The sequence below is a fragment of the Python bivittatus genome, unplaced genomic scaffold (genome assembly GCF_059951505.1).
Source record: "Python bivittatus isolate LINGU-HERP-01145 unplaced genomic scaffold, Pbiv_v1 ctg000060_np1212, whole genome shotgun sequence".
Lineage (NCBI taxonomy): Eukaryota > Metazoa > Chordata > Lepidosauria > Squamata > Pythonidae > Python > Python bivittatus.
Window position 1 is genome coordinate 1,550,884 of NW_028277044.1, and position 22,057 is coordinate 1,572,940.

At 38.7% G+C, this 22,057-nt stretch overlaps 1 protein-coding gene across 2 annotated transcripts in view; it reads right to left on the reverse strand.

The window, feature by feature from the left end:
- GPC6 (glypican 6) overlaps positions 1-22,057 on the reverse strand; it is an 812,403-nt gene that overhangs the window by 184,442 nt on the left and 605,904 nt on the right. The window lies entirely within an intron of this gene.

Sequence of the window (22,057 nt, forward strand, 5' to 3'; positions counted from 1 at the left end):
TTTGCTCTTCTTGGCAGATTTCACTGTCTGTTTTGAATCCAGTTGGCTTCTTCTGATTCCTGGTTCTTCTTTTCACATTCAAACTTAACAACTTATTTGATTTCATTCCACAATTCCTCTGGTTCTCTGTCAATGAGGTTCAGGACTTAAAAGCAGTTCCTGTAGTTTTCCTTGAAAATGGTGGGTATATGCTCAAGATCATATTGTGAAAATGAGTTGCCATTGTTCTTTTGCTTTAGCTTGACCTGGAACTTACACATGAGCAATTTATAATCTTTTCCATGGTCAGCCTGTGACATCTTTGCTTTTATAATTGACCTCTTCCACCTCCTTGTACTAATAATATAGTCAATTTCATTCTGTGTACTGCAAAAAGCAGTGGGGTACCGGGGGGCAGGGGCAATGCTGCCAAAGACACAGGAAGGCTAGCAGCAGGTTGGTTGCTGATGCCAGCACACCAATCAGCTGCTTGGCAGTTTGCAGTGGTGCATCAATGATGGAGGAAAATAAGTGTGCCTTCAAGTCAGTTTTGACTCTTGGCAAATGCCCCCTGTAGTTGTCCTGGCAGTATTTTTCAGATGAAGATGGGCAGTTCCTTCTTCCCAGGGCTGAGAGAAATGAGTGGCCCAAGGTCACTCAACTTTGTGCCCAAGGCAGGACTAGAACTTACAGTCGTTTCATTTCTAGTCTGACACCTTAGCCATTACAGCAAACTGGCTCTCAGCAATGAAGGGGTGTGTGTGTGTTAAAACGATCTGCTTTGGGGGTCAAACATGCTAGCTATGCCACTGCCAACTGGTGATGTCTCTCTCTCTCTATAGGTGTCATTTTGGTTGTCTCAACACTGTTAGCAATGAAGAAATTATTGGAGTGGCAGAAACTGGTAAGAATTTCTTCTGCTTCATTTTTGTTTTCTAGACCATACAGTCCAGCTACATTTTCTTTCTTATTGTTTCTGAATTTGGTATTCCATATGTCCAACCATGAGCAGCACATCTTCCTTGCATGTTCTGTCAATTTGACCATAAAACTCATTAACCTCTTCTTCTTCTGCATCAGAGATTGGAGCATTATATACATACACACATTGAGAGATGTCAAATGCAATAATAAAGATATGATTTGTCCCTAAGCAGATCATGAAATTCATGTCTTTATTTTAAGACAAATTAAAATCAAGTATTTTTCAACTGCTCATAAGCTTAATAAACTTCATCCAGTGCATCTGTCTCTGATTAATCTTTAAAGAACAACTCAGCAATAAATATGAATTGCTAGTAGAACAATTTAACTGATGAAAAATTAATTAATTTTTTCAGAACAGTGGATGCAGAGTACCTAGAATCGCTTGACCTGTAGAAAGGAGCAATATAAATCCTTCTTTTCTTAACAGCTGGAATAAACAACTGGAAAAAAACTCAAGGGAAATGAAGAAATGCCAGTCATACTGCACATATTACAAATCTTGTTTACAATATATATTTGGGCAATTTATATTTATATTGACTTCTTTCAATGAATTACTAAAAGACTAAAATAATGCTCCTTTTCATCTTGTCAATATTAATTTTAAAGGGCCAATCATACGTACATAAATAGAGGCAAAATAACCTGCAAGTATACAGGTAGTCCCCAGTTTAAGAACGAGATCTGTTCCCAAGGTCTGTCCTGAAGTCAAATTTGTATGTAAGCCAGAACAGTACTATTGCATAATACTTTGTAAGTAATATTGTGTAATGAACTCGAACCATTGTGCATTTAATTTGAATCATCGTGTATTTAACTTGAATTTTGCTACAATAGGCTCCGTTCTTAACTATGGATCATTTGTAACCTGGGCTTTCTTAACCCTGGGACTACCTGTACTTTCCATCAAACTGGTTTCATCAACTATAAAAAGCCTTATTGCTGTGAGTTAACAATTTTTTCAATGCATAGCCAGTTGCAGGACATCAACAGGACTCAAAAGTTCTGATTGATTCACATGATCCATCTATAAGCAATGCTAAGGACACATGCTTCCTCTTCACATACCTCTTCATTTCTCATTGAGGAGACCATGTGAATGAAGCAGCCATGTAGGCAGGATTAATGAATATTTTTCTTCTACCCAATCAGTATATTTCCAAACAGGCATAGACTGGTAAGAAAAGACCCACATAATTGTGTTCATTAAGATAAAACTTTAGTTGCCCTCTTTTGGGGTTGTCCCAGCTAGGGTTAGGATTAGGGTTACTTCAGTGAAAAATGTATTCTTTGAGAATATTGTCATGGTAGTAGAATTTGGTAGACTTTTACCTCAAGAGATATTCTGAAAAGGTATTTACTGATGAAATGGTCCAAGAAGGACCATCTCTGTCCCCTTGCACAGGCTAAGCTGCTCATTTAAATCAGTAAGGTATGTCTCCTACAGATACTCTAGTATCTTTTATGCAATGGAAACACAGAGAAAGACTTGGCAACAGATCCTAAAGAATTGACAGGCTGATATGAGAGTATCATATTACCCAAATTCTAGGTAATTTAGGAAAATCAGCACTTTAAATTTATGCTGCTCTTTTATCATAAAAAATCTGATTGTTTTACGTCTATTTTATTAATGTTAATTATTTCATTTGTAAGATGACCTGAAAAGATTGGTTTTGTTAATAAACATTCTGATTTTTTGCTACTATAGACTAACATGGCTCTTCACGTCATGGTAATGCTATATTAAACAGCATTCTCATCTATTAAGTTTAAGATTATACGTGTTTCCATGGAAACCAATGGGAAATTTGCCTCTAATGACAGGATTGCATACATAGATAATTCAACTGATAAGTCAGGCTGTGTATTTTTTAAAAGCAGCCTTATTATTTCAAAAACATAGTATTTGATTTAGTACATGTGTTACACGGATTGAATGGTGCCGACCAAACCAGTTTATCTATTGTAGTATGCATTCAGGATAATGCAAAAAACTTCAGTAAACTGTCCTGACTCAAAAAGACTCTTGAAAGGTTTAGCTCTCAAACTCAGTCTTCACTGAGGAAATTAATGGGTTGTTTGACAAGATTCCTTGGAAAATAGTTAGGCAAAAAAGATGGAAATAGTACTGCATCAAAAAGATGGATACATTAAGGATGAAGATATTTACAAATGATTTGCAAAGCAGTAAAAATTTCCAGTCTCCTGCAAGGCATCAAAATTGCAGTCGGATCATTTTTTGTGTGTTTGTTTACAGAGTAAAGTAGAACACATAGTGCTTTTGCTCCCAAATAACATATTACCATATTTGAAAGCTACCCACACCTGGAAAGCTACCCACACCTAGTGGAGGTCTTAAAAAATAGCCGCAAAAGTTCTTTACATATCTACTAGTCTCTAAAGTAGTCTTTAAGGGAGAACAACAAAGTTAGGCTAGCTATTATTACTAACTCCTTCATGGATCACTGCCTTGTCGTGGCAAAGGGGCTTGCGTAACTCAGTGAAGCCATGAGCTATACCGTGCAGGGCCACCCAAGACAGACAGGTCATGACAGAGAGTTCTGACAAAATGTGGTCCACTGGAGAAGGAAATGGCAACCCACTCCAGTATCCTTGCCAAGAAAACCCCATGGACAATGTTAAAAGGCTAAAAGATATGACGCCGGAAGATGAGCCCCTCAGGTCGGAAGGTGTCCAATATGCTACTGGGGAAGAGCAGAGGGCAATTCCAAGTAGCTCCAGAAAGAGTGAAGCGGCTGGGCCAAAGCCGAAAGGATGTTTAGTTGTGGATTATCTGGAAGTGAAAAGAAGGTCCAATGCTGTAAAGAACAATATTGTATAGGTACCTGGAATGTAAGAACTATGAACCAAGGCAAGCTGGATGTGGTCAAACATGAGATGACAAGATTGAACATCGACATCTTGGGAATCAGCTAACTGAAATGGACGGGAATGGGTGAATTTAATTCAGGTGACCATTATATCTACTACTGTGGCCAAGAAACCCTTAGAAGAAATGGAGTTGCACTCATAGTCAATAAGAGAGTGGGAAAGGCAGTAATGGGGTACAACCTCAAAAACGACAGAATGATCTCAGTGCGTATCCAAGGCAAACCATTCAACATCACAGTAATCCAAGTCTGCCCCGAGTCTGATGCCGAAGTCTGATGCCCCAAGTCTGATGCCGAAGAAGCTGAAGTTGACCAGTTCTATGAAGACCTACAACACCTTCTAGAACTAGCACCAAAAAAAGATGTCCTTTTCATCATAGGGGATTGGAATGCTAAAGTAGGAAGTCAAGGAGTAATCGGAATAACAGGCAAGTTTGGCCTTGGAGTACAAAATGAAGCAGGGCAAAGGCTAATAGAGTTCTGTCAAGAGAACAAGCTAGTCATAGCAAACACTCTTTTCCAACAACACAAGAGACAACTCTACACATGGACATCACCAGATGGTCAATACCAAAACCAGATTGATTACATACTTTGCAGCCAAAGATGGAGAAGCTCTATACAGACAGCAAAAACAAGACCAGGAGCTGACTGTGGCTCAGATCATGAGCTTCTTACTGCAAAGTTTAGGCTTAAATTGAAGAATGTAGGGAAAATCACTAAACCACTCAGGTATGACTTAGATCATATTCCTTGTGAGTACACAGTGAAGGTGATGAATAGATTTAGAGGATTAGATTTGGTAGACAGAGTGCCTGAAGAACTATGGACGGAGGTCTGTAACATTGTACAGGAGGCAGCAACTAAAACCATCCCAAGGAAAAAGAAATGAAAGAAAGCAAAATGGCTATCTGATGAGGCTTTACAAATAGCTGTGGAAAGAAGGAATGTGAAAAGCAAGGGTGAAAGGGAAAGGTATAAGCAACTGAATGCAGATTTCCAGAGAATAGCAAGGAGAGATAAGAAGGCCTTCTTAAATGAACAATGCAAAGAAATTGAGGAAAACAATAGAATGGGGAAGACTAGAGATCTCTTCAAGAAAATTGGAGATATCAAAGGAACGTTTAGTGCAAAGATGGGCATGATAAAGGACAAAAAGGCAGGGACCTAACAGAAGCAGAAGAGATTAAGAAGAGGTGGCAAGAATACACAGAAGAACTATACAAGAAAGATCTTAATGTCCATGATGTCCATGCTGGTGTGGTCACTGACCTTGAGCCAGACATCCTAGAGAGTGAAGTCAAGTGGGCCTTAGGAAGCATTGCTAACAACAAAGCTAGTGGAGATGACAGTATTCCAGCTGAGTTATTTAAAATACTAAAAGATGATGGTGTTAAAGTGCTGCACTCAATATGCCAGCAAGTTTGGAAAACGCAACAGTGTCCACGGGATTGGAAAAGGTCAGTTTACGTTCCAATTCCAAAGAAGGGCAATGCCAAAGAATACTCAAACTATCGCACAATTGCACTCATTTCACATGCTAGTAAGGTTATGCTCAAAATCCTACAAGCTAGGCTTCAGCAGTACGTGAACTGAGAACTACCGGATGTACAAGCTGGGTTTCGAAGAGGCAGAGGAACTAGAGATCAAATTGCCAACATTCGCTGGATCATGGAGAAAGCACGAGAATTCCAGAAAAACATCTACTTCTGCTTCATTGACTATGCAAAAGCCTTTGATTGTGTGGATCACAACAAACTGTGGCAAATTCTTAAAGAGATGGGGGTACCAGACCATCTTACCTGTCTCCTGAGAAATCTGTATGCAGGCCAAGAAGCAACAGTTAGAACCGGTCATGGAACAACCAATTGGTTCAAAATAGGGAAAGGAGTACAACAAGGCTGTATACTGTCACCCTGCTTATTTAACCTATATGCAGAGTACATCATGAGAAATGCCAGGCTGGAAGAATCACAAGCCGGAATTAAGATTGCAGGGAGAATCATCAATAACCTCAGATATGCAGACGATACCACCCTAATGGCAGAAAGTGAAGAAGAACTAAAGAGCCTCTTGATGAGGGTGAAAGAGGAGAGTGTGAAAGCTGGCTTGAAACTCAACATTAAAAAAACTAAGATCATGGCATCTGGACCCATCAATTCCTGGCAAATAGAAGGGGTAGAAATGGAAGCAGTAACAGACTTCATTTATTTGGGCTCCAAGATCACCGCAGACGGAGACTGCAGCCATGAAATTAAAAGACGCTTGCTCCTTGGGAGGAAAGCTATGGCAAATCTAGATAGCATATTAAAAAGCAGAGACGTCACCTTGCCGACAAAGATCCGCATAGTCAAAGCTATGGTTTTTCTGGTAGTAATGTATGGCTGTGAGAGCTGGACCATAAAGAAGCTGAGCGCCAAAGAATTGATGCCTTTGAACTGTGGTGCTGGAGAAGACTCTTAAGAGTCCCCTGGACTGCTAGGAGGTCAAACCAGTCAATCTTAAAGGAAATCAACCCTGATTGCTCACTGGAAGGATTGATAATGAAGCTCAAGCTCAGATACTTTGGTCACCTAATGCAAAGAGAGGACTCTTTGGAAAAGACCCTGATGCTGGGAAAGATTGAAGGCAAAAGGAGAAGAGGATGGCAGAGGGTGAGATGGTTAGATAGCATCACTGAAGCAATGAGCATGAAACTGAGCAAACATAGGGAGGCAGTGAAGGACAGGAAGGCCTGGCGCAATATGGTTCATCGGGTCACGAAGAGTCGGACATGACTTAACGACTGAACAACAACAACAACAATTATTACTAAATTTTACCCTGTTTTTTTTTTTTAATATTGCCTAGATATAGATAATCATGGTTGTAAAATAAATGATATGTTTACCTCTGAAAGCATCTGTTTCTGAAGCAAGAATCAGAACTCCAAGCCTCTCTTTCTATGTTGTAGATGATGCAGCTAAAGTGTTATTTGTAACGTCTAAGCAGGTATGGATCGCAAAGAAGTGGCTAAGGGACTGGAAAAGTTCAATTTATATTCTAGGACCATGAAAGGACAATGCTCAAACTCCCAAACAATTGTATTTATCTTACACAGTAGTAAGATAATGCTCAAAATTTTGCAATTCAGAGTTCAGCAATACATGGAGGCACCAGATGTGCAGAGTGGATTCAAAAGCAGCCTTCAGCTGCAGGATAATGGAAAAGGCAAGAGAGTTTCAACCTAACATCTCTTTTTGCTTTATTGATTATTATTCAAAGTATTTTAAGTGTATACAGCACAACAAGTTGTGGATAGCCCTTAAAACATGGGTGTACCAGGTCATCTCATCTGCCTATTAAAGAATTTATACAATGACCAGGAAGCAACAGTTAGAATAGAATATGCAGCAACAAAAGAGTTCAAAACTGGCAAAGGGGTACATCAACTACATACATTATCACCTTATTTATTTAACTTACATGCAAAACGTATCTTGAGAAATGCTGGATTGGAAGAACTTGTAAATGAAATTAAAACTGTTAGGAAGAACATTAACAACCACAGAGATTCTGAAGATGCCATTTTGAGGTATATAAATGAGGAAGACCTAGGTGAAAGAAGAGTACAAAAGCTCAGTACTAAAAATGTAGATTAAACAGGTTAAGTTGGTAACAGATTTCACCTTCCAAAAATCAAAATACTCACAGGGATGGTGACCGTAGCCATGAAATAAAAAGGCACCCACTACGTCCACTATAACAGGTCTTTGCAAAATGTTAAAGTTAGAGACATGACACTGACAGAAAGGTACCTGCTGTCAGCGCCATGGTTTTCCCAGTTTAATGTACGACAGTGAAAGCTGGACCATTAGAAAGGGTGAATGAAGAAAACTGGATGCCTTTGATTGTGGGGCTGGAGAAAATAGTTGAGAATATCTTGGACTGTATGACAATAAGTCATTTAATACTAGATGAAGTAAAAAAACAAAACAAAAAAACCAGACTGCTCACTGGTAACGCTAATAATGAAGCTGAATCTGAAAATTAGGTATCTGGACAGATAATGCAAAGGCAAGAGTAACTGAAGAAGACCCTGATGCTTGGAAAAATCAAAGGCTATCAAAAGTAAGAAGACAAGATGGCTAGATACCATCACTAAGGACACAAGCGTGAGCTTATTGAGAAAAGCAGTTACTGTCAGACATCCTAATGTCATGATGTCTATCAGGTCATGAAGAGTCAGAAGCAACTGAACAAAAAAAGCAGATGTGAGCCAGTTCAAATCAGTACATCCCCCATCTTAGTTGCCATTTTTGGAAATTCTTCAGAGATCATTTCAGATATAACACCTTGCTATAAACCAAATGAAATATTTTCTGAAAGTACAAATAGTTATAGATCTTTATCCTGAACAAATTGCAGTTGGCATATCAATGCAGAAGAAGATGCCATATCTCTCTCACATTGCAAGTGGATTCAGAGAATGAAGCATTATACTGAAGAAATCTTTATCTCTGATACCTTTATAGTTTAATCGGATGAGAATGAAGAGTTAGGTATCACCAACCTACTGGTGACTCCAAGTCACTGAATGAGTTTACTTGATGGTCCCATGAAGTTATTGAAGAGAATGGGGCACAACATGTGCTACCTATATAGAACCCAACTATAATATGTTCCACAAAAGAAAACAACTGTCTTCCAGCACTTCTGCAAATATCTACCAAGAGTGGAACCAATGCAACACAGAGACCCCAATCTCTGTGTCAGACTGTAGCTGCAGAAGAGTATAACGATTCATGCTTGAATTGAAGCATGAATTGAATTGATTCAAAACCTTCCAAAATATTACAGTATGTTTGTAAGGATAGTTAACTATAGCCCATTTATCTTTCTTCCAGCAAAGGTCATATATTGGGATAACCAAAGATGATGCCATTTTAAATGTGGTCCCAAGATGGCCTGGAATAGGTCAAAATAATTTGTAAGATCTAAAAGTGCCGAGAGTTGGCTAGCTGCTATGGATTGAGAACCAAGGGCTTAATAGTGAACAAACAATTGTTAGCACATTTCCCAGAATCCAGATACTTCCTACAGTGTAGGAATATGATTGCCTCTTTCAAGTACTTCTTGTAAACAGGGCTTTAGACTTAGCCAGGTAATGTTGCTGTTGCAGATGTTGTAAGGTACTATCATAATAAACACAAGAACATTATCCTGAGACTCTCCAGTGTAAAATTTATCCAACAAGAAGTTGCTGTTGCTGTTTTTCTTAATATTTAGTTATTAGAGCAAAACTATCAATACATGATGCAACGAGAGGTTTCTGTACCAGTTGGTTTATCACTAGCCTAAGCCTGATTAGGGCTGAGAGGGAGTGACAGGCCCAGGGTCACCCAGCTGGGTTCCATGGCTAAGTGTGGAATTATGAAGGCCACACTCAGGGAGGCAAGCATCCTCTTTCGTCTCCAGAAGGGCAAGGAAGAGATAAGAGGATGAGGCTGGCACCTCCCTGAGGAATTCACTCTGTTTTCACAGTTACTGTGGGAACAGAGTTTCAGTCTGGGAAAATTCTTGATAGAGGTTGTAGCTAATAAACATTGCTGAACTGAATCTGCATGGCCTCCTGGAGTTCCTTGGGCTAGGTCTGACACTAAGGGAGGCATGGAGCCTAGGTGTCCTCATTTGCCTTCCAGCACCTTAACCATTACACCATGTTGATTCTCTTATCCTACAAGACAATGAGGCCTAGTTACAGTTTTATCTACCAGGTGCTTTTGGTGTTATTTTCATTGTTACTTCCCAATTCTCAAAGGCAAAACTTGAATTACTATTCTCAGTCATTAACTCTTGGGGAAGTAACAAACTAAAAAAACAAAAACAAAAGGAAAAGTAACTACACAGCCACTTTAGTTTATAGATATTTCTTCAAGCATTATGCTTGAAATGCAAGGTAATTTAGAGATAATTCATAATTGCAAAATGTCAGCATTTTGATTTGTAAGCAAATGAAAGAAGATGTGATTCCAAAACATAATCATCTATTTTAAAATAAATTACTTGAATCCCCTGGGAATAAGACTGATAAATTAGAACATTCCCATCCTTTTCCACTGAGGTGTTGGTACTACCCCTCTCTCTGCAAGTCTACTTCAAGAACAAGACACATTAAAAAAAATTATAATAAGGAATAATTAAGCAATGAATCAGAATAAAGCCTTCTGCTACTTATGTACACTTATGCTACTTCCATCTAAAGTTACATGAAGAACTCATTAACTTGGGCCAAATATTGGCACTCATATTAATTTACCACATTGAAGATTGCATCTTACAGCAGGGAGAGACCCCAGTTCTGTTAAGAAAACATATACATGATGATCTCCATATAATATGAGGTCCCTATCATTTTTATTATTATTATTATTTTAACATCCAGGTTTTTGTGTCCATAGTGGAGGATCGATGTTGATAACATAAATGTATTTCATTTTATAGGAATTTCCTGCATCTCTTCTGTTCTTGTTTAAAAGAGAAAATTAGAGTTCTGGCCTACTTTTCCAGCTCAGTTTCTAAAACCCTTCTAGGACTCTGTGGGCTGTGTGAATAGAAAAGAAAGTATATCCAGTTGTGCACTAGATAACATACATTACGATAAATTATAAAGTAGAGGGTTTGTTTTTGGCTTACTGTGATGTGTGATTTCCTGGTTTATTCCCAGTCTGTTTTTGTTCCTTATCCAGTCCTTTAGCAATTCACAGAGGCCCAAGGCAAGGATGTTTTTAAAAAGGCAAAAACAAAACAAAACAAACCACAGGAAGCAACATTTACTTTGTTCATCTACAGGATGGATACTGGCTTCTTTTTAAGTTCTTCAGCACAGCACGGTTAAAACAGCCTATTGGTTAATTTGATATCTGAATGATGTTATTGGGTATATTCATGTGACATAAGTGAAATAGTGGGGGAAAAAAACCCCAGTCTGTTAGTTGTTCCAGACATTTGTCTTCACACAAACTGTTTATTTTTGTGGCTTATGAGACTGTGCCCAGAGTAATGGAGGGTGTGTAATATCCCAAGAGCCATTACAACACTGTAGTGCTGGCAAGGGTTGAAAGTGACCTCAAAAAGGCAGCTGAATGAGCCTGTGATGAAAGGTGTGGCTATGAAATCACTAACCACCTTGTAGGTTTTGATCATGTTGATCCAAAACACTGTAGTGGAGTAAATCTTACCTGAACTAATAGCTCCACAGAGAACTGCTTCAAATGCTGATAAAATCTCCTGAATATTGTTGTCCACATTTGCTTCCATGGCACAGGGATTTGGAATATTGCTGTTGGGAATTTTAGGGTTTGGCCTTAGTGTTCATTAAATATTAGGATTACCCCTGAAATGATATTTAAAAGTTTGGGATGGTCTCATCTTTAAGTTTTGATTCTTAAAATAATCTAAATTCATCCTAATGCTAATGCAAATGTGTACTCTAACAGCAAATGGAAAACTGAATTATCATTTGTAAAATATATCTGAGACTATCTTTATCCTTAAACCTGAAGGCAGCTTCAGAGAAGGCAGAAGAACAACAGAGCAGTGATTGGTGTTGAGTCACTTAGTGGATAGATATATAGTAAAACCAAAGTCTAACCAATATGCTGCATTTATTGACTGGTAAAAGCTTAGAGGTACATCAGTTGACCAACTACTGCTGAACCTCATCTATAAAATATATGAAAATATCCAACTGAAAGTAAGATGCAGTGCAGCAGGGCAAACTTTCTGAGCTTTACCCTGCCAGGACAGGAGTCAAACAAGGTTGTGGTATTGCCCCTTTATTATTCAATTTTTATATAAATCCATTATCTATTATCTGAAAAAAGCATTAACACCACCCACCAAACATGGCAGGCAGGCAGATAGTGCTACTAAACTATCTGCAGATGATGCAGTGATTTTATCACAGGGCCTTTCATTCTGTTTGGGTCACCACTTAGAACTAATCTGTAACCAAAAAAAAAAAAAAAAAGATTAAGGTGTTCTCAGAAAGACCCATAGGCCTGAGTGGGCAGTCATATGGACAGAAATTTGATCAGGCGGCTTGTTTTAATAACCTTGGGATGATTTTTTTTAACCCAATGGGAATCAGAAAGCTAACTTCTTACTTGTCTCCCAGAAGACAATCACAGCAGCAGTGCAGCGATTGTGTCATTTTTCTGTACAAGAAGAACACAATAGATTTCAGCCACCATTCATCTCTGTGGCTAAACCTATAGCCCAATCCTTTATAGAGTGGACTTACAACTAGTCAGCAGATTGTTGCCTGAGTCAATCCAACCCAAGCTTTTAAGAAAAGTCTTCCAAGCGGTATGCTATGAACCTAATGCAGCACTATGCCCGGAGGCAGGCCTGATCAGGGTTGACAATAGGGCTTGGGTGAGGATGCAGAATGTCTGGCGACAGTTGAATTTTGATTCTACCATATGGTCCCACTAGTAGATACAAAGAAAGTCTCTGCCCATACAGGGATGTGCCATTAGAAACTCTGGCCCAAGTTCTTCTGTGCTGCTGCCTTTACACAGATACTCACAGAACTTTGCAAAAAAAAAAAAAAAAAAAATCCAAATACTCCAGATGGTATCTATGTAAATATCGACTTGAAGTTAAATATTCAAAACTTACTTGGCAAGTAGCAACATTCTGTCTAACAGCATGCTGAATATGGAGATCTCTCAGAGCATTAAAGATGGATAGGTTTCTTAGGATTTTTATTATATTACATTACTGAACTCATGGAAGTCAAATTACCAGCACTGACTTGTAGTCTTAATATAGAATTCAGTAAAGGAACTAATCAATCAATAGTTTTAACCTTACATATTTTAGGACTTCAAATTTTAGAATTTTAGAAACATAATGAAAAAGTGTAATATTGAAATAGAATTTTAATGCTTATGTATTGTATTAATTAAGGCATTTTGTAGGCATAGTACCTTATCAGCTTCTGAAGTCTTAACATGACAAAAGTATTTTAGCTTCGGTTTTCTTTTCCAGTATGCTGTTTTCCTCAATTAGTCTAATAGCACATACTCTTATTTATGTTCATTTTATAAAATCTCTTTCTGTATTCTTATCTGGGATTTATCATTTGATTTGTAAAACTATATGTTGTATTGGTCAATGACCATAATGAAAGCTATTCATTGAAAAATCAACAATTCCCCAAATTAAAAATATATAATTAGGTACAGCCACTACTGAGGCACAATCTCAGATCAAATCCATTGCAACATATTTGCATAAGACTTCCAATTTAGAAAAAAAGTAAAGAAGTTATTTTACAGTTTATTGTATCATATGAATTAGCCTTTTATTTCATAAAACTGGCACAACACACCATGGTGCAGATGTCCATTAATTCCTATTAAGAAGAGTAAAGTGTAGCACTTTGGGGAAACGCTGTGGCACTGCTTAGCAGATTCTAGATAATGTGTTCATTACCCACAGGAATGCAGTGAAGGAGAGAAATGCTTCTCTTGTTCCCCTACCATCATCCAGTATCTATATTTACTGTTGCAGAGAAAAAGTTAGTTTCTCACCTTTTCTCACAGTTAAAGCTTCCCACGGGGTTGTATTCAGAAAAGAGGAAGCAAGAAATATCTGTCCCACCATTAATGCTTCTGAAGAGTTTGGAGCAGAGGGAGAGAAGCATTTTGCATTATAGATAATGAAAATATCACAGAAACTTGTCCCAAACAAAGAAAACAAGATGTTGTCAATTCCCAGAATCAGAAGCCCAGGAAAGTTTCAATAAGGATTCAGAGTCTGATGAATCAGGTTACCCCCTAATTCAAGGAAAGTCCTCAAAGCCACTTTAAGGATCCTGGACACAGTCAGCAGCAAATGGGTGGACCTAAGACTTATTAAACCCTTAACTGGGCCTTGAACTGTGAGAGAACAACAACTTACACCAAGAGTGAATCCAGACTGACACTTCCTTCTCTGAGCTCTTCAAAAAGCTCAAATCTGTTTAGTCTGTTGCTTGCGAATATCAATACTTAGCTAACCAGGCCAAGATAGAATAGCTTAAAGCACACCTTAACAAGGCATTTGTCTTTGATAAGGACAAGACTGGGACTACATATCCAGGAACCCCTGTGGGGGGAAAATAGCCCTGTGTAGGATGCTACTTCTGGGGAGAAAGGAAATAGGGGAACAGATATTTGTGCATGAAATACCATGCAGGGACCTTGGTCTACCATTGAGTAGGGTTGGATGAGAGCCTATTACATAGCCAACTCTTAAACAGCAGTCCTGAAATCCTTGGAGAAAGAGGAGAGCATATATAAATAATTCATAAGATAAAAGTCACTTTGCAAGATTGCCTCCATAGCATGAAATGTACTTATGTTCATGAGTGCAACATGAACTTGAGAAGAAAAATTACCATGGAAGCTTAAAATGGCAGGCATTTATGTTTGAACTTTGATCTGCATGAAAAATTTATGAGAAATAGCACTGGATTCTTATTTTTTGCAAACTGTGCATCAAAATCAGTATGTTGTTGGGCTTTTCTGTGTTGTTCCTTTTTTTGCTGCTGCTTGATAAGTAATGCCACATGGGAAAAAATGCTTCCTGTTACTGCTACTTTACATAGTTATTTTCTCTGGGAAAGAACCTACTCGGAATAAAATATACAATTCAGAGAAGACAGTATGAATATTGAACCACTAGTATACCTATTAGTTTCAATAACAGGAATTTGGCCTTTCAACTTGCAGACCAACTTCAAAATCTACAAGTTAAACTATGGAACTATGGGTTAGTGAGCTGAAGATTGGAGTATGGCTGCCCACAACCCTGAGATGCAAGGTTTGATTCCATATGGCCTTTGTCTGACGTGAGAATGCCTGAAGACTTTTATCTTTGCCATCGCCAGTACAAATTGACCTGATCTGTGCTTCTTAAAGTAATGTGCTAATTGGAATTCAGTCATCTACTATCTTAAGGGCCTATCCAAGTGTTTCAATTTGTTTCTTGACTCAAAAAACAATTCATACTGTATTCAAGATAGACTATGTTAATGGATAGGTATAGTATTTTGACATTTTATGTTTAAAAATGTATCTTAATATGGTTTTAAATGCAATATTTCATGTAGTGCTTTAAAAAACCAGCAGGATAGAACTGATCTATTGATTTTTTTAAAATAAATTTTATTAAGTTTTCCACAAAAGTTAAAATACAGAAAAATCAAGGAAAAAGGGGGGAAAAAGAAGGAAAAAAAGAAAAAAAGGGGGGGGGAAGAGAAACACAAGAAAAAAAGAGTAGCTTCTGATTTTCCTTGGTACAGGTATAGATGAAGAATATATTTGCCTCTTACTCTAATATCTAAGGAACTGATCTATTGATGAACAGGTACAAAAAGGACACGGACAAGAAACAGGCTGATTTAGACAACTGCTGCCTGAGACCATCTCCATATATATACAACTTACTTCTTGCTAGGTCAGCAAAACATTTTGGAATTGTAATTTCAGCGCTCCAGATTGTCAGCTATGAGCAGCAACAGACGAAAGCTTATGCCTTGAAATGGTTAGTCTCAAAAGGTGCTACCAGACTCTTTCAGAATTTTGGCTATCACAGATTAACACAGATCTCCTCCTATACTGCCTGGCTCTGCAGTGTCTGTAGCAGCTCAGGGCCAAAATGGGCCGTCACCCCTGGTGAATCTGACAATACATCCCCTGCCCTCCCTTTCCTTATTCTATTCCCCGCCCCTCAGAGAATGTCACATACTCCCATAACAATGAGGAGTGGGGTTGCTGCCTTTGCCTTTCACTTTTGCATCCTTCCAGCCTTGTACCAGTTCAGTTTTGTGCAAAAACGCCTCCTGCGTATGGGTCTAAACAAAAAATCTTGGCCTTCTGTTCCCCTCTCCTTGCCATTTTTAGAAGCTTGTGGTACAGTACTTGATATAAAGCCAGATAATGTGAACCCAAGGTTGGAAGATGAAATGGATTAGACTGAGGTAAGGGAAGTTACTTGAAAATAATGAGGAGATTTGAAAAATGCATTTCTTCCTGAGTTCCTCAGCATATAACAACAACAACAACAACAACAACAACAACAACAAGAAGCCTTGGACAGCAGTTAGAAAATCTGCGCATTTACAAAATTTCCATCTGTCAATTACAAAAGGCCACACTGCTTGGATCCACACATATACTACACCAGTACATGATGACATCCTAGGTTCTTGGGAAGAACTCAGTGCAAATGAAGGCCAACACCAGCTAAAGAACGGGCAGCTGGGATTTCACGTTGTTGTCTATAATAGTAATAGTAATAATTTATTAAACTTGTATGCTCCCAACTCTCAGCAAGTGGGCAGCTCACAACAATCAAGCAAAAAGTTATAATAAAATCAAAGATAAAAGATGGCAAGTGCAATGAAGTGAGGGATCTCAGTCTCGTCAGTAGCTGTATGAGGTAGTCCGGACAAGAAACACAACCAGGAGCGCCAGCACTTTCTTTATTGTAAGGTTACATTAAATAGAACCTTGCAAGATTGGAAGTATTTCTTCCCTCCTCTTTTTAGTCTCCAGAAAACTAAGGAGGGTCCCTTCTGAAATGCTTCCTGTGCTTTTCCCCACCTGTGGACTGAGCTGCCTCTCATCAGACCATGGCCTAGGCTGCAGGTCTTCCTTCTATCTCCTAAGGTCATTCCCACATACCATCACACTCTCCCTCATCAAAGGCCCTTGTGAAGAGCCAAGTCTTCATGGCTCTTCTAAACAACAGCAGAGTGGGGGCAATCTGGACCTTGGGGAGAACCTCATTCCAGAGGTCAGGTGCTGTGACAGAGATGGCATGCTCACCGGGTCCTGATAGATGACATTGTTGCAGTGCAATACTTGTCCTGCACATGATCAGTGGTGAGGCCAAGGAAAGGAGATGTGATCTGGGAAATGTGAATGGGGGGTTGTATTCAGCTAACTAACTTCTTAGCTGATAAGCACAGCATTAAAGAAGGATGATAAAACCCAGATCATTTTATAATCATTGGGTTTGATTTTATAAAGGAGAGGGGCAAGGAAAGGAGCTTGGGACCAACCCCGAAAGGGTAAACCTTAAGAGGAGAGAGGGTGAGCTGCATCTTTAGACATGCCAATGTATATGGCCATACTCAGAAGGGAGTCTCCTGCTTGGCTGCCCTGAAGGAAAGCTAGGAAATGGCCTTGGTTTGGTGCTGTGGCTGAACCCTGCCCACTTAAGCAGGATGGACTGTTTCTGATCCATAGCATGAAGAATGGCTAACTTTTCAGCTGGAAACTAAATAATGCAAGGATCATGTTATTAGGGGAAAACAGTGGGGTTGCTGGGTCTTGTTGGTGCTTTTTGAAGTTACAAGTAAGGAAAGGCTCTGATTTTGCTTTTCAAAATTGCTTGATATAGCCTTGTTCTGTTATTGTGGGTAGGGTGATTACATGCCCAGAGGCTCACCATATATACTGTATATGTTTTGGAAAGCAAACAGATAAAAGGAAGGAGGAAGGAGGAAGGAGGAAGGAGGAAGGAGGAGGGAGGGAGGAAGGAAGGAAGGAAGGAAGGAAGGAAGGAAGGAAGGAAGGAAGGAAGGAAGGAAGGAAGGAAGGAAGGAAGGAAGGAAGGAAGGAAGGAAAGAGTTCCATTCCTCTACGAATTAATATTTTGCCATAGAATTTACCCAGCGTAAAAGCAATGCAGTTGGGGGGTGAGGTGGAGGGTTGACTAAGAGCTGAAGAGCTCTTCTTCAATAAAAATAATCTGACATGGCTACAGATTTTGCTCACTATGACTGACAATAGAACATGGCAAATGTGACAGTTGAAATCATCTTGGGAGAACCGTCCAGAGAGAAAAATTCAGGGCCTGATATTCTTTCAAGGTAAATCATTTTATTATTTTTTTCTTTGAGTCTACATCTGTGTTTTATCTTTGTGCTTGCTTTTTTAAAACATCAGGCATTTGTACATGGAAGAGCCACACTTCAATCCTCTATGTTGTCACCTACAAATAAACCCCTCTGAATGCAGTACCTTAATACCTTTCTTTTGACCTTCTACGCACCTTGTACTGAAGGTGCACATGTCTTTTAATTGCTCTAAAAAAGCAAAAGTACTGGTTTTCAAATTGCATGCAAAAGGTGGAGTGTCTAAACATTTGGGCTGAAATTCAAAGGCAATTTAGTATAGATTTTTTTTTAAAAAAATATTATTATTACAAAATCAGATTACATGGAAATTCAGAGGATGAATAAAAATGTTATTGAAGTTCTTTATCCCAAAGAGCAGGACACAGTATGGACTTGCTTTTCAGGTTCTAAGGCTGATTGAGTGGTGATTGAAATCAGAAGCAACTACGGAAAACTTACCAGAGCATCAAATTCTCTTAAAAGAGCTTAAATTCATCCTGAAGATCCCAGGAAATGTATTTTCAATATATTCAGAATGGCAAAGGTTGATCAGCTGAATCCTTATGACTTGGACAAATCAACTTCTTACACATGCTAGAAATGACACGTGACACAGCTTGTAAAAAACTGATTGGGGAGGCTCATTCTAAGGTGAGCCTTCTATTCTCATTTCGAATTCAGGAAAGCAGGCATTTAGATTGTGGAAGTATAGAATTCCTTATTGTTGCCTCCTTGGGATTGTTTAATGTCAAAGAAATATACACTTTTGAAAGCAATTACACTGGCTTTGCTAGATAAACAGATTTTTAACAGGGTAAACTACTGTACTGTGTTGTAGTGATAAAGATGAGGAGACGAGACCAAAGTTCAAGTCCACACTCAGTGATAGAAACTCATTGGGTGATTTTGAGCCAGTTAACCTCTCTTAGTCCAGCGTGATCCACAGGGTGGAGGGGAAGGCAATGTAGGAGCCTCTTTGAGCTTCTGAATGCAAGGCAGGCTCAAATTTATTCTCAAACAGCATAAATAAAACATATGAAACACACTCAGAATTAGAGTCAAACATTACTTTAAAGCATTCTTTGTAGAAGCCATGAGAGAAAAAAGTAAGAAAGAAGGTAATGGGCAGGATTCAGTGAATATCTGGAGTGCCACTAAAGTTCTTTTTATGCAGAAGATGTTCCTTTCAAGCATTTGATGCAACCGGACTCTTTCTGTAGTTTCCAAGAGAAAATTGTTTAGTTGTTTCATTTGTTTTAACAATGAAAAATATACTTAAACTGTAATAGGTATGCTGCTTTTCTGAACTTTGAGATGTATTCTACAGTGTGGAATCAAACATAGATATATGTTAGATAATACAGAAGAATGAGTGAATTGGGCCTATTAAGGCATTCAATGAAAAATCAAGAAGAACGTTGACTTCTGAAATTATGACCTGTGATGTCTATGTACTGATGTTCAGAGAATCAGAAATAAACAATATAAGTTTGAACTTCTAATACAGGTAGTCCTCAATTTACAACTGTTTGGCAACCATTTGAAGTTACGATGGCACTGAGAAAAGTGACTTACAACCAGTCCTTACACTTACGATCATTGCAGTGTCTCTGTGGTCACATGATCAAAATTCAGGTGCTTGGCAACCCGGCATGTATTTACAATTGCAGCATCCCGGGGTCACATGATCGCCATTTGCGACCTTCCCAGCTGGCTTCCGACAAGCAAAATCAATGGGGAACTGTGTGATTTACTTAACGACACCACAAAAAATGTCATAAAATCAAGTGCAGTCACATGATGCCTTGCTTAATGGCTGCACTGCTTAACAATGAATTTTCCAGTCCCTACTGTGGTCGTAAGTCGAGGACTACCTGTACAGGAAAGCAAAAGTATTTGAATAGGCACAATGGAGACCTGACTGGAATAATTGGACCATGACTAGAATATAGCAACTGAAGCAAACTTATACAATTAGTCAAAATGAACAGAAGTGTTAGAAATGGAAGAGGAGTAGTACGGTATCTTAAAGTATTCACTCCTGTTTAAAAAGCCAACTGAATTATCTAGGTAGTAGTGTTAAAATAGTGGAGGAACAAATAAAAGCCATGCCATTGTTGGCATCTGCTACTGCTGCTGAACCAAGAAGATGTGGATGATGTTTTCCAAAAGCCAGTTGCTAATATTTCAAAGAGGCATGAAACAGTAGTGACAGGGACTTAATTATCCTGATGTCTGTTTGAGAAATTACCTCTGTCAAGCATGGTCCTTCCAGAAACCTTGAGTTGCTGACAACTTTGTCCTGGATGAAAGCATCAGAGAGTCAGCTATTCTAGTACTGATATGAACTAGAGCTTTGAAAATAATCTGGAAGTGCTCCAGAGCTTGCACAAACACTGGCCATCTCTAGAATTCTCTAAAGCAGACCAATTTTTTCTGGCTTCCATGTAAGGCTGAAGAAAAGCTGTTGTAGCCTTCAAAATCACATTCACTTTAATGAGTGGATTTCTTAAAGTTGTAGCACAGTCTAACTGGAGTAGCATCTGACCTTATTTGGGCTGGGAAACTAAGCTGGCGTGGATCTAGTAGCGCTTGGAAGACCACTGGAGAATACCAGCACTGTAAACTAGATTTAGAGGGCAAAAAAAGAAATTCTGTATTGTTGCCAAGATAATTGGACAGATATGGCCATGGAATCACTAAGAGTCAAGCTGAAAGAAAACTATCTTTCCACCAGCAAACAAACCTGCCCTGAGGAATTTGTGGACAAGTAACTCAAATAAGAACATTGACTTATATATTTAGAAATTAAATCAGGAATTGGCAAATTGAGTCTGGGAACTAGAGAAAATCCTAAGGCTATTTTATTAATCCCAAGGAAATCCTACCAAATTTTAATTAACTGATTGTGGGAAGCCTGATGCTAATTTCATTCAAATATATACATACATAATTATAAAAGAGATGGAGAGACTCCATATTGGAATGCTGGATTTTCCTTTGGGATCTTAGATGAAATCCCCAAGCTTTTCTTTACTCGTGACTCAGTAACTCTGAAACCCATTTGCTGCCTGAGGCAAAACAACAAATGCAACCCTTCATTTGGGTCAAAGTGTACAAAACCCAAAGAGACACATGAAAGAGAAATGCCCACAGCATTTACCTCCATCTGTGTCAGGAAAGTTACAATAATAATGTCTTCAGAAAGTAATCATTTGGGGTCCTTATAAGGCAGCTGAATTCTACTGTCCAGATTGTCTCCTTCACTCTGCCAGCCTTGTTCTGCTGATGGTTGGTCTACTTCCTTGGGAGCAGAATAACTTAAACCTGTGTTTCTCAACCTCAGCAACTTTAAGATGTGTGGATTTCAACTCCTACAATTCTGGAAGTTGAAGTCCCTGCATCTTAAAGTTGCTGAGGTTGTGAAACACTGGCTTAAACAGACAGAGAATTCCATTCCAGAGTAAATTACATTACTTTACGTGGGGAGGTCAGCAATTTTTCTGGAGCCATAATTTATCAGAACACGGAAGCTTTCTCCGCAATGAGCTACATTTTTTTCACTTTAAAAATCTCCATATTTTTAAATGGGGATTAGGATGAGGAATTATTTCTGAAAAAGGCAAATACTTTAAAATAGGCGAATGTATTTACATACGTGGATCTCAGCCACTGTAAAATGTCTGATTTTCTTCCATTGTTTCATGCAAAGCCTTACATTTTCTGTCCTGGACAAGTCATGTGAAAGCCAATGTGGTATCATGGTTAAGATGTTAGACTAGCACCGGAGCGACTCAGATTCAGATTCGTCCTCGACCATGGGTGACTGGGCCAATGACTTTCTCTGAGTCCAATTACATTACAGAGATGTTGTGGGGAAAATGGGAGAGGGGCTGTGTATGTATGCTGCATTAAGCTCCTGAATGAAAGGCAAGATACAAATCGAGCAAACAACCAACCAGATAAATAAGATCAGGCTGGGAACCCTCTTGCCAGCAGCCAGATTCAGTGTGAACTCTACATTTTCTGCAGACAGAAAATGTGTAAGATGGGGACTTGGATAATCTTGTAAGACTGTGTGGTACCACAGGCAGAACATTTGTTTTCTCAGTGATCTCTCAATCTCTGCCAATAATTAAATGAAAGCTATCTACAAGAATTCAGGATAGTTACCACCTGTTAGGTCTTGGCACACACAATTAAGCAGAAAAAAAATAAAGTCTTGCTTGAGCTGAGGGAGAGGATAAATATTACCACC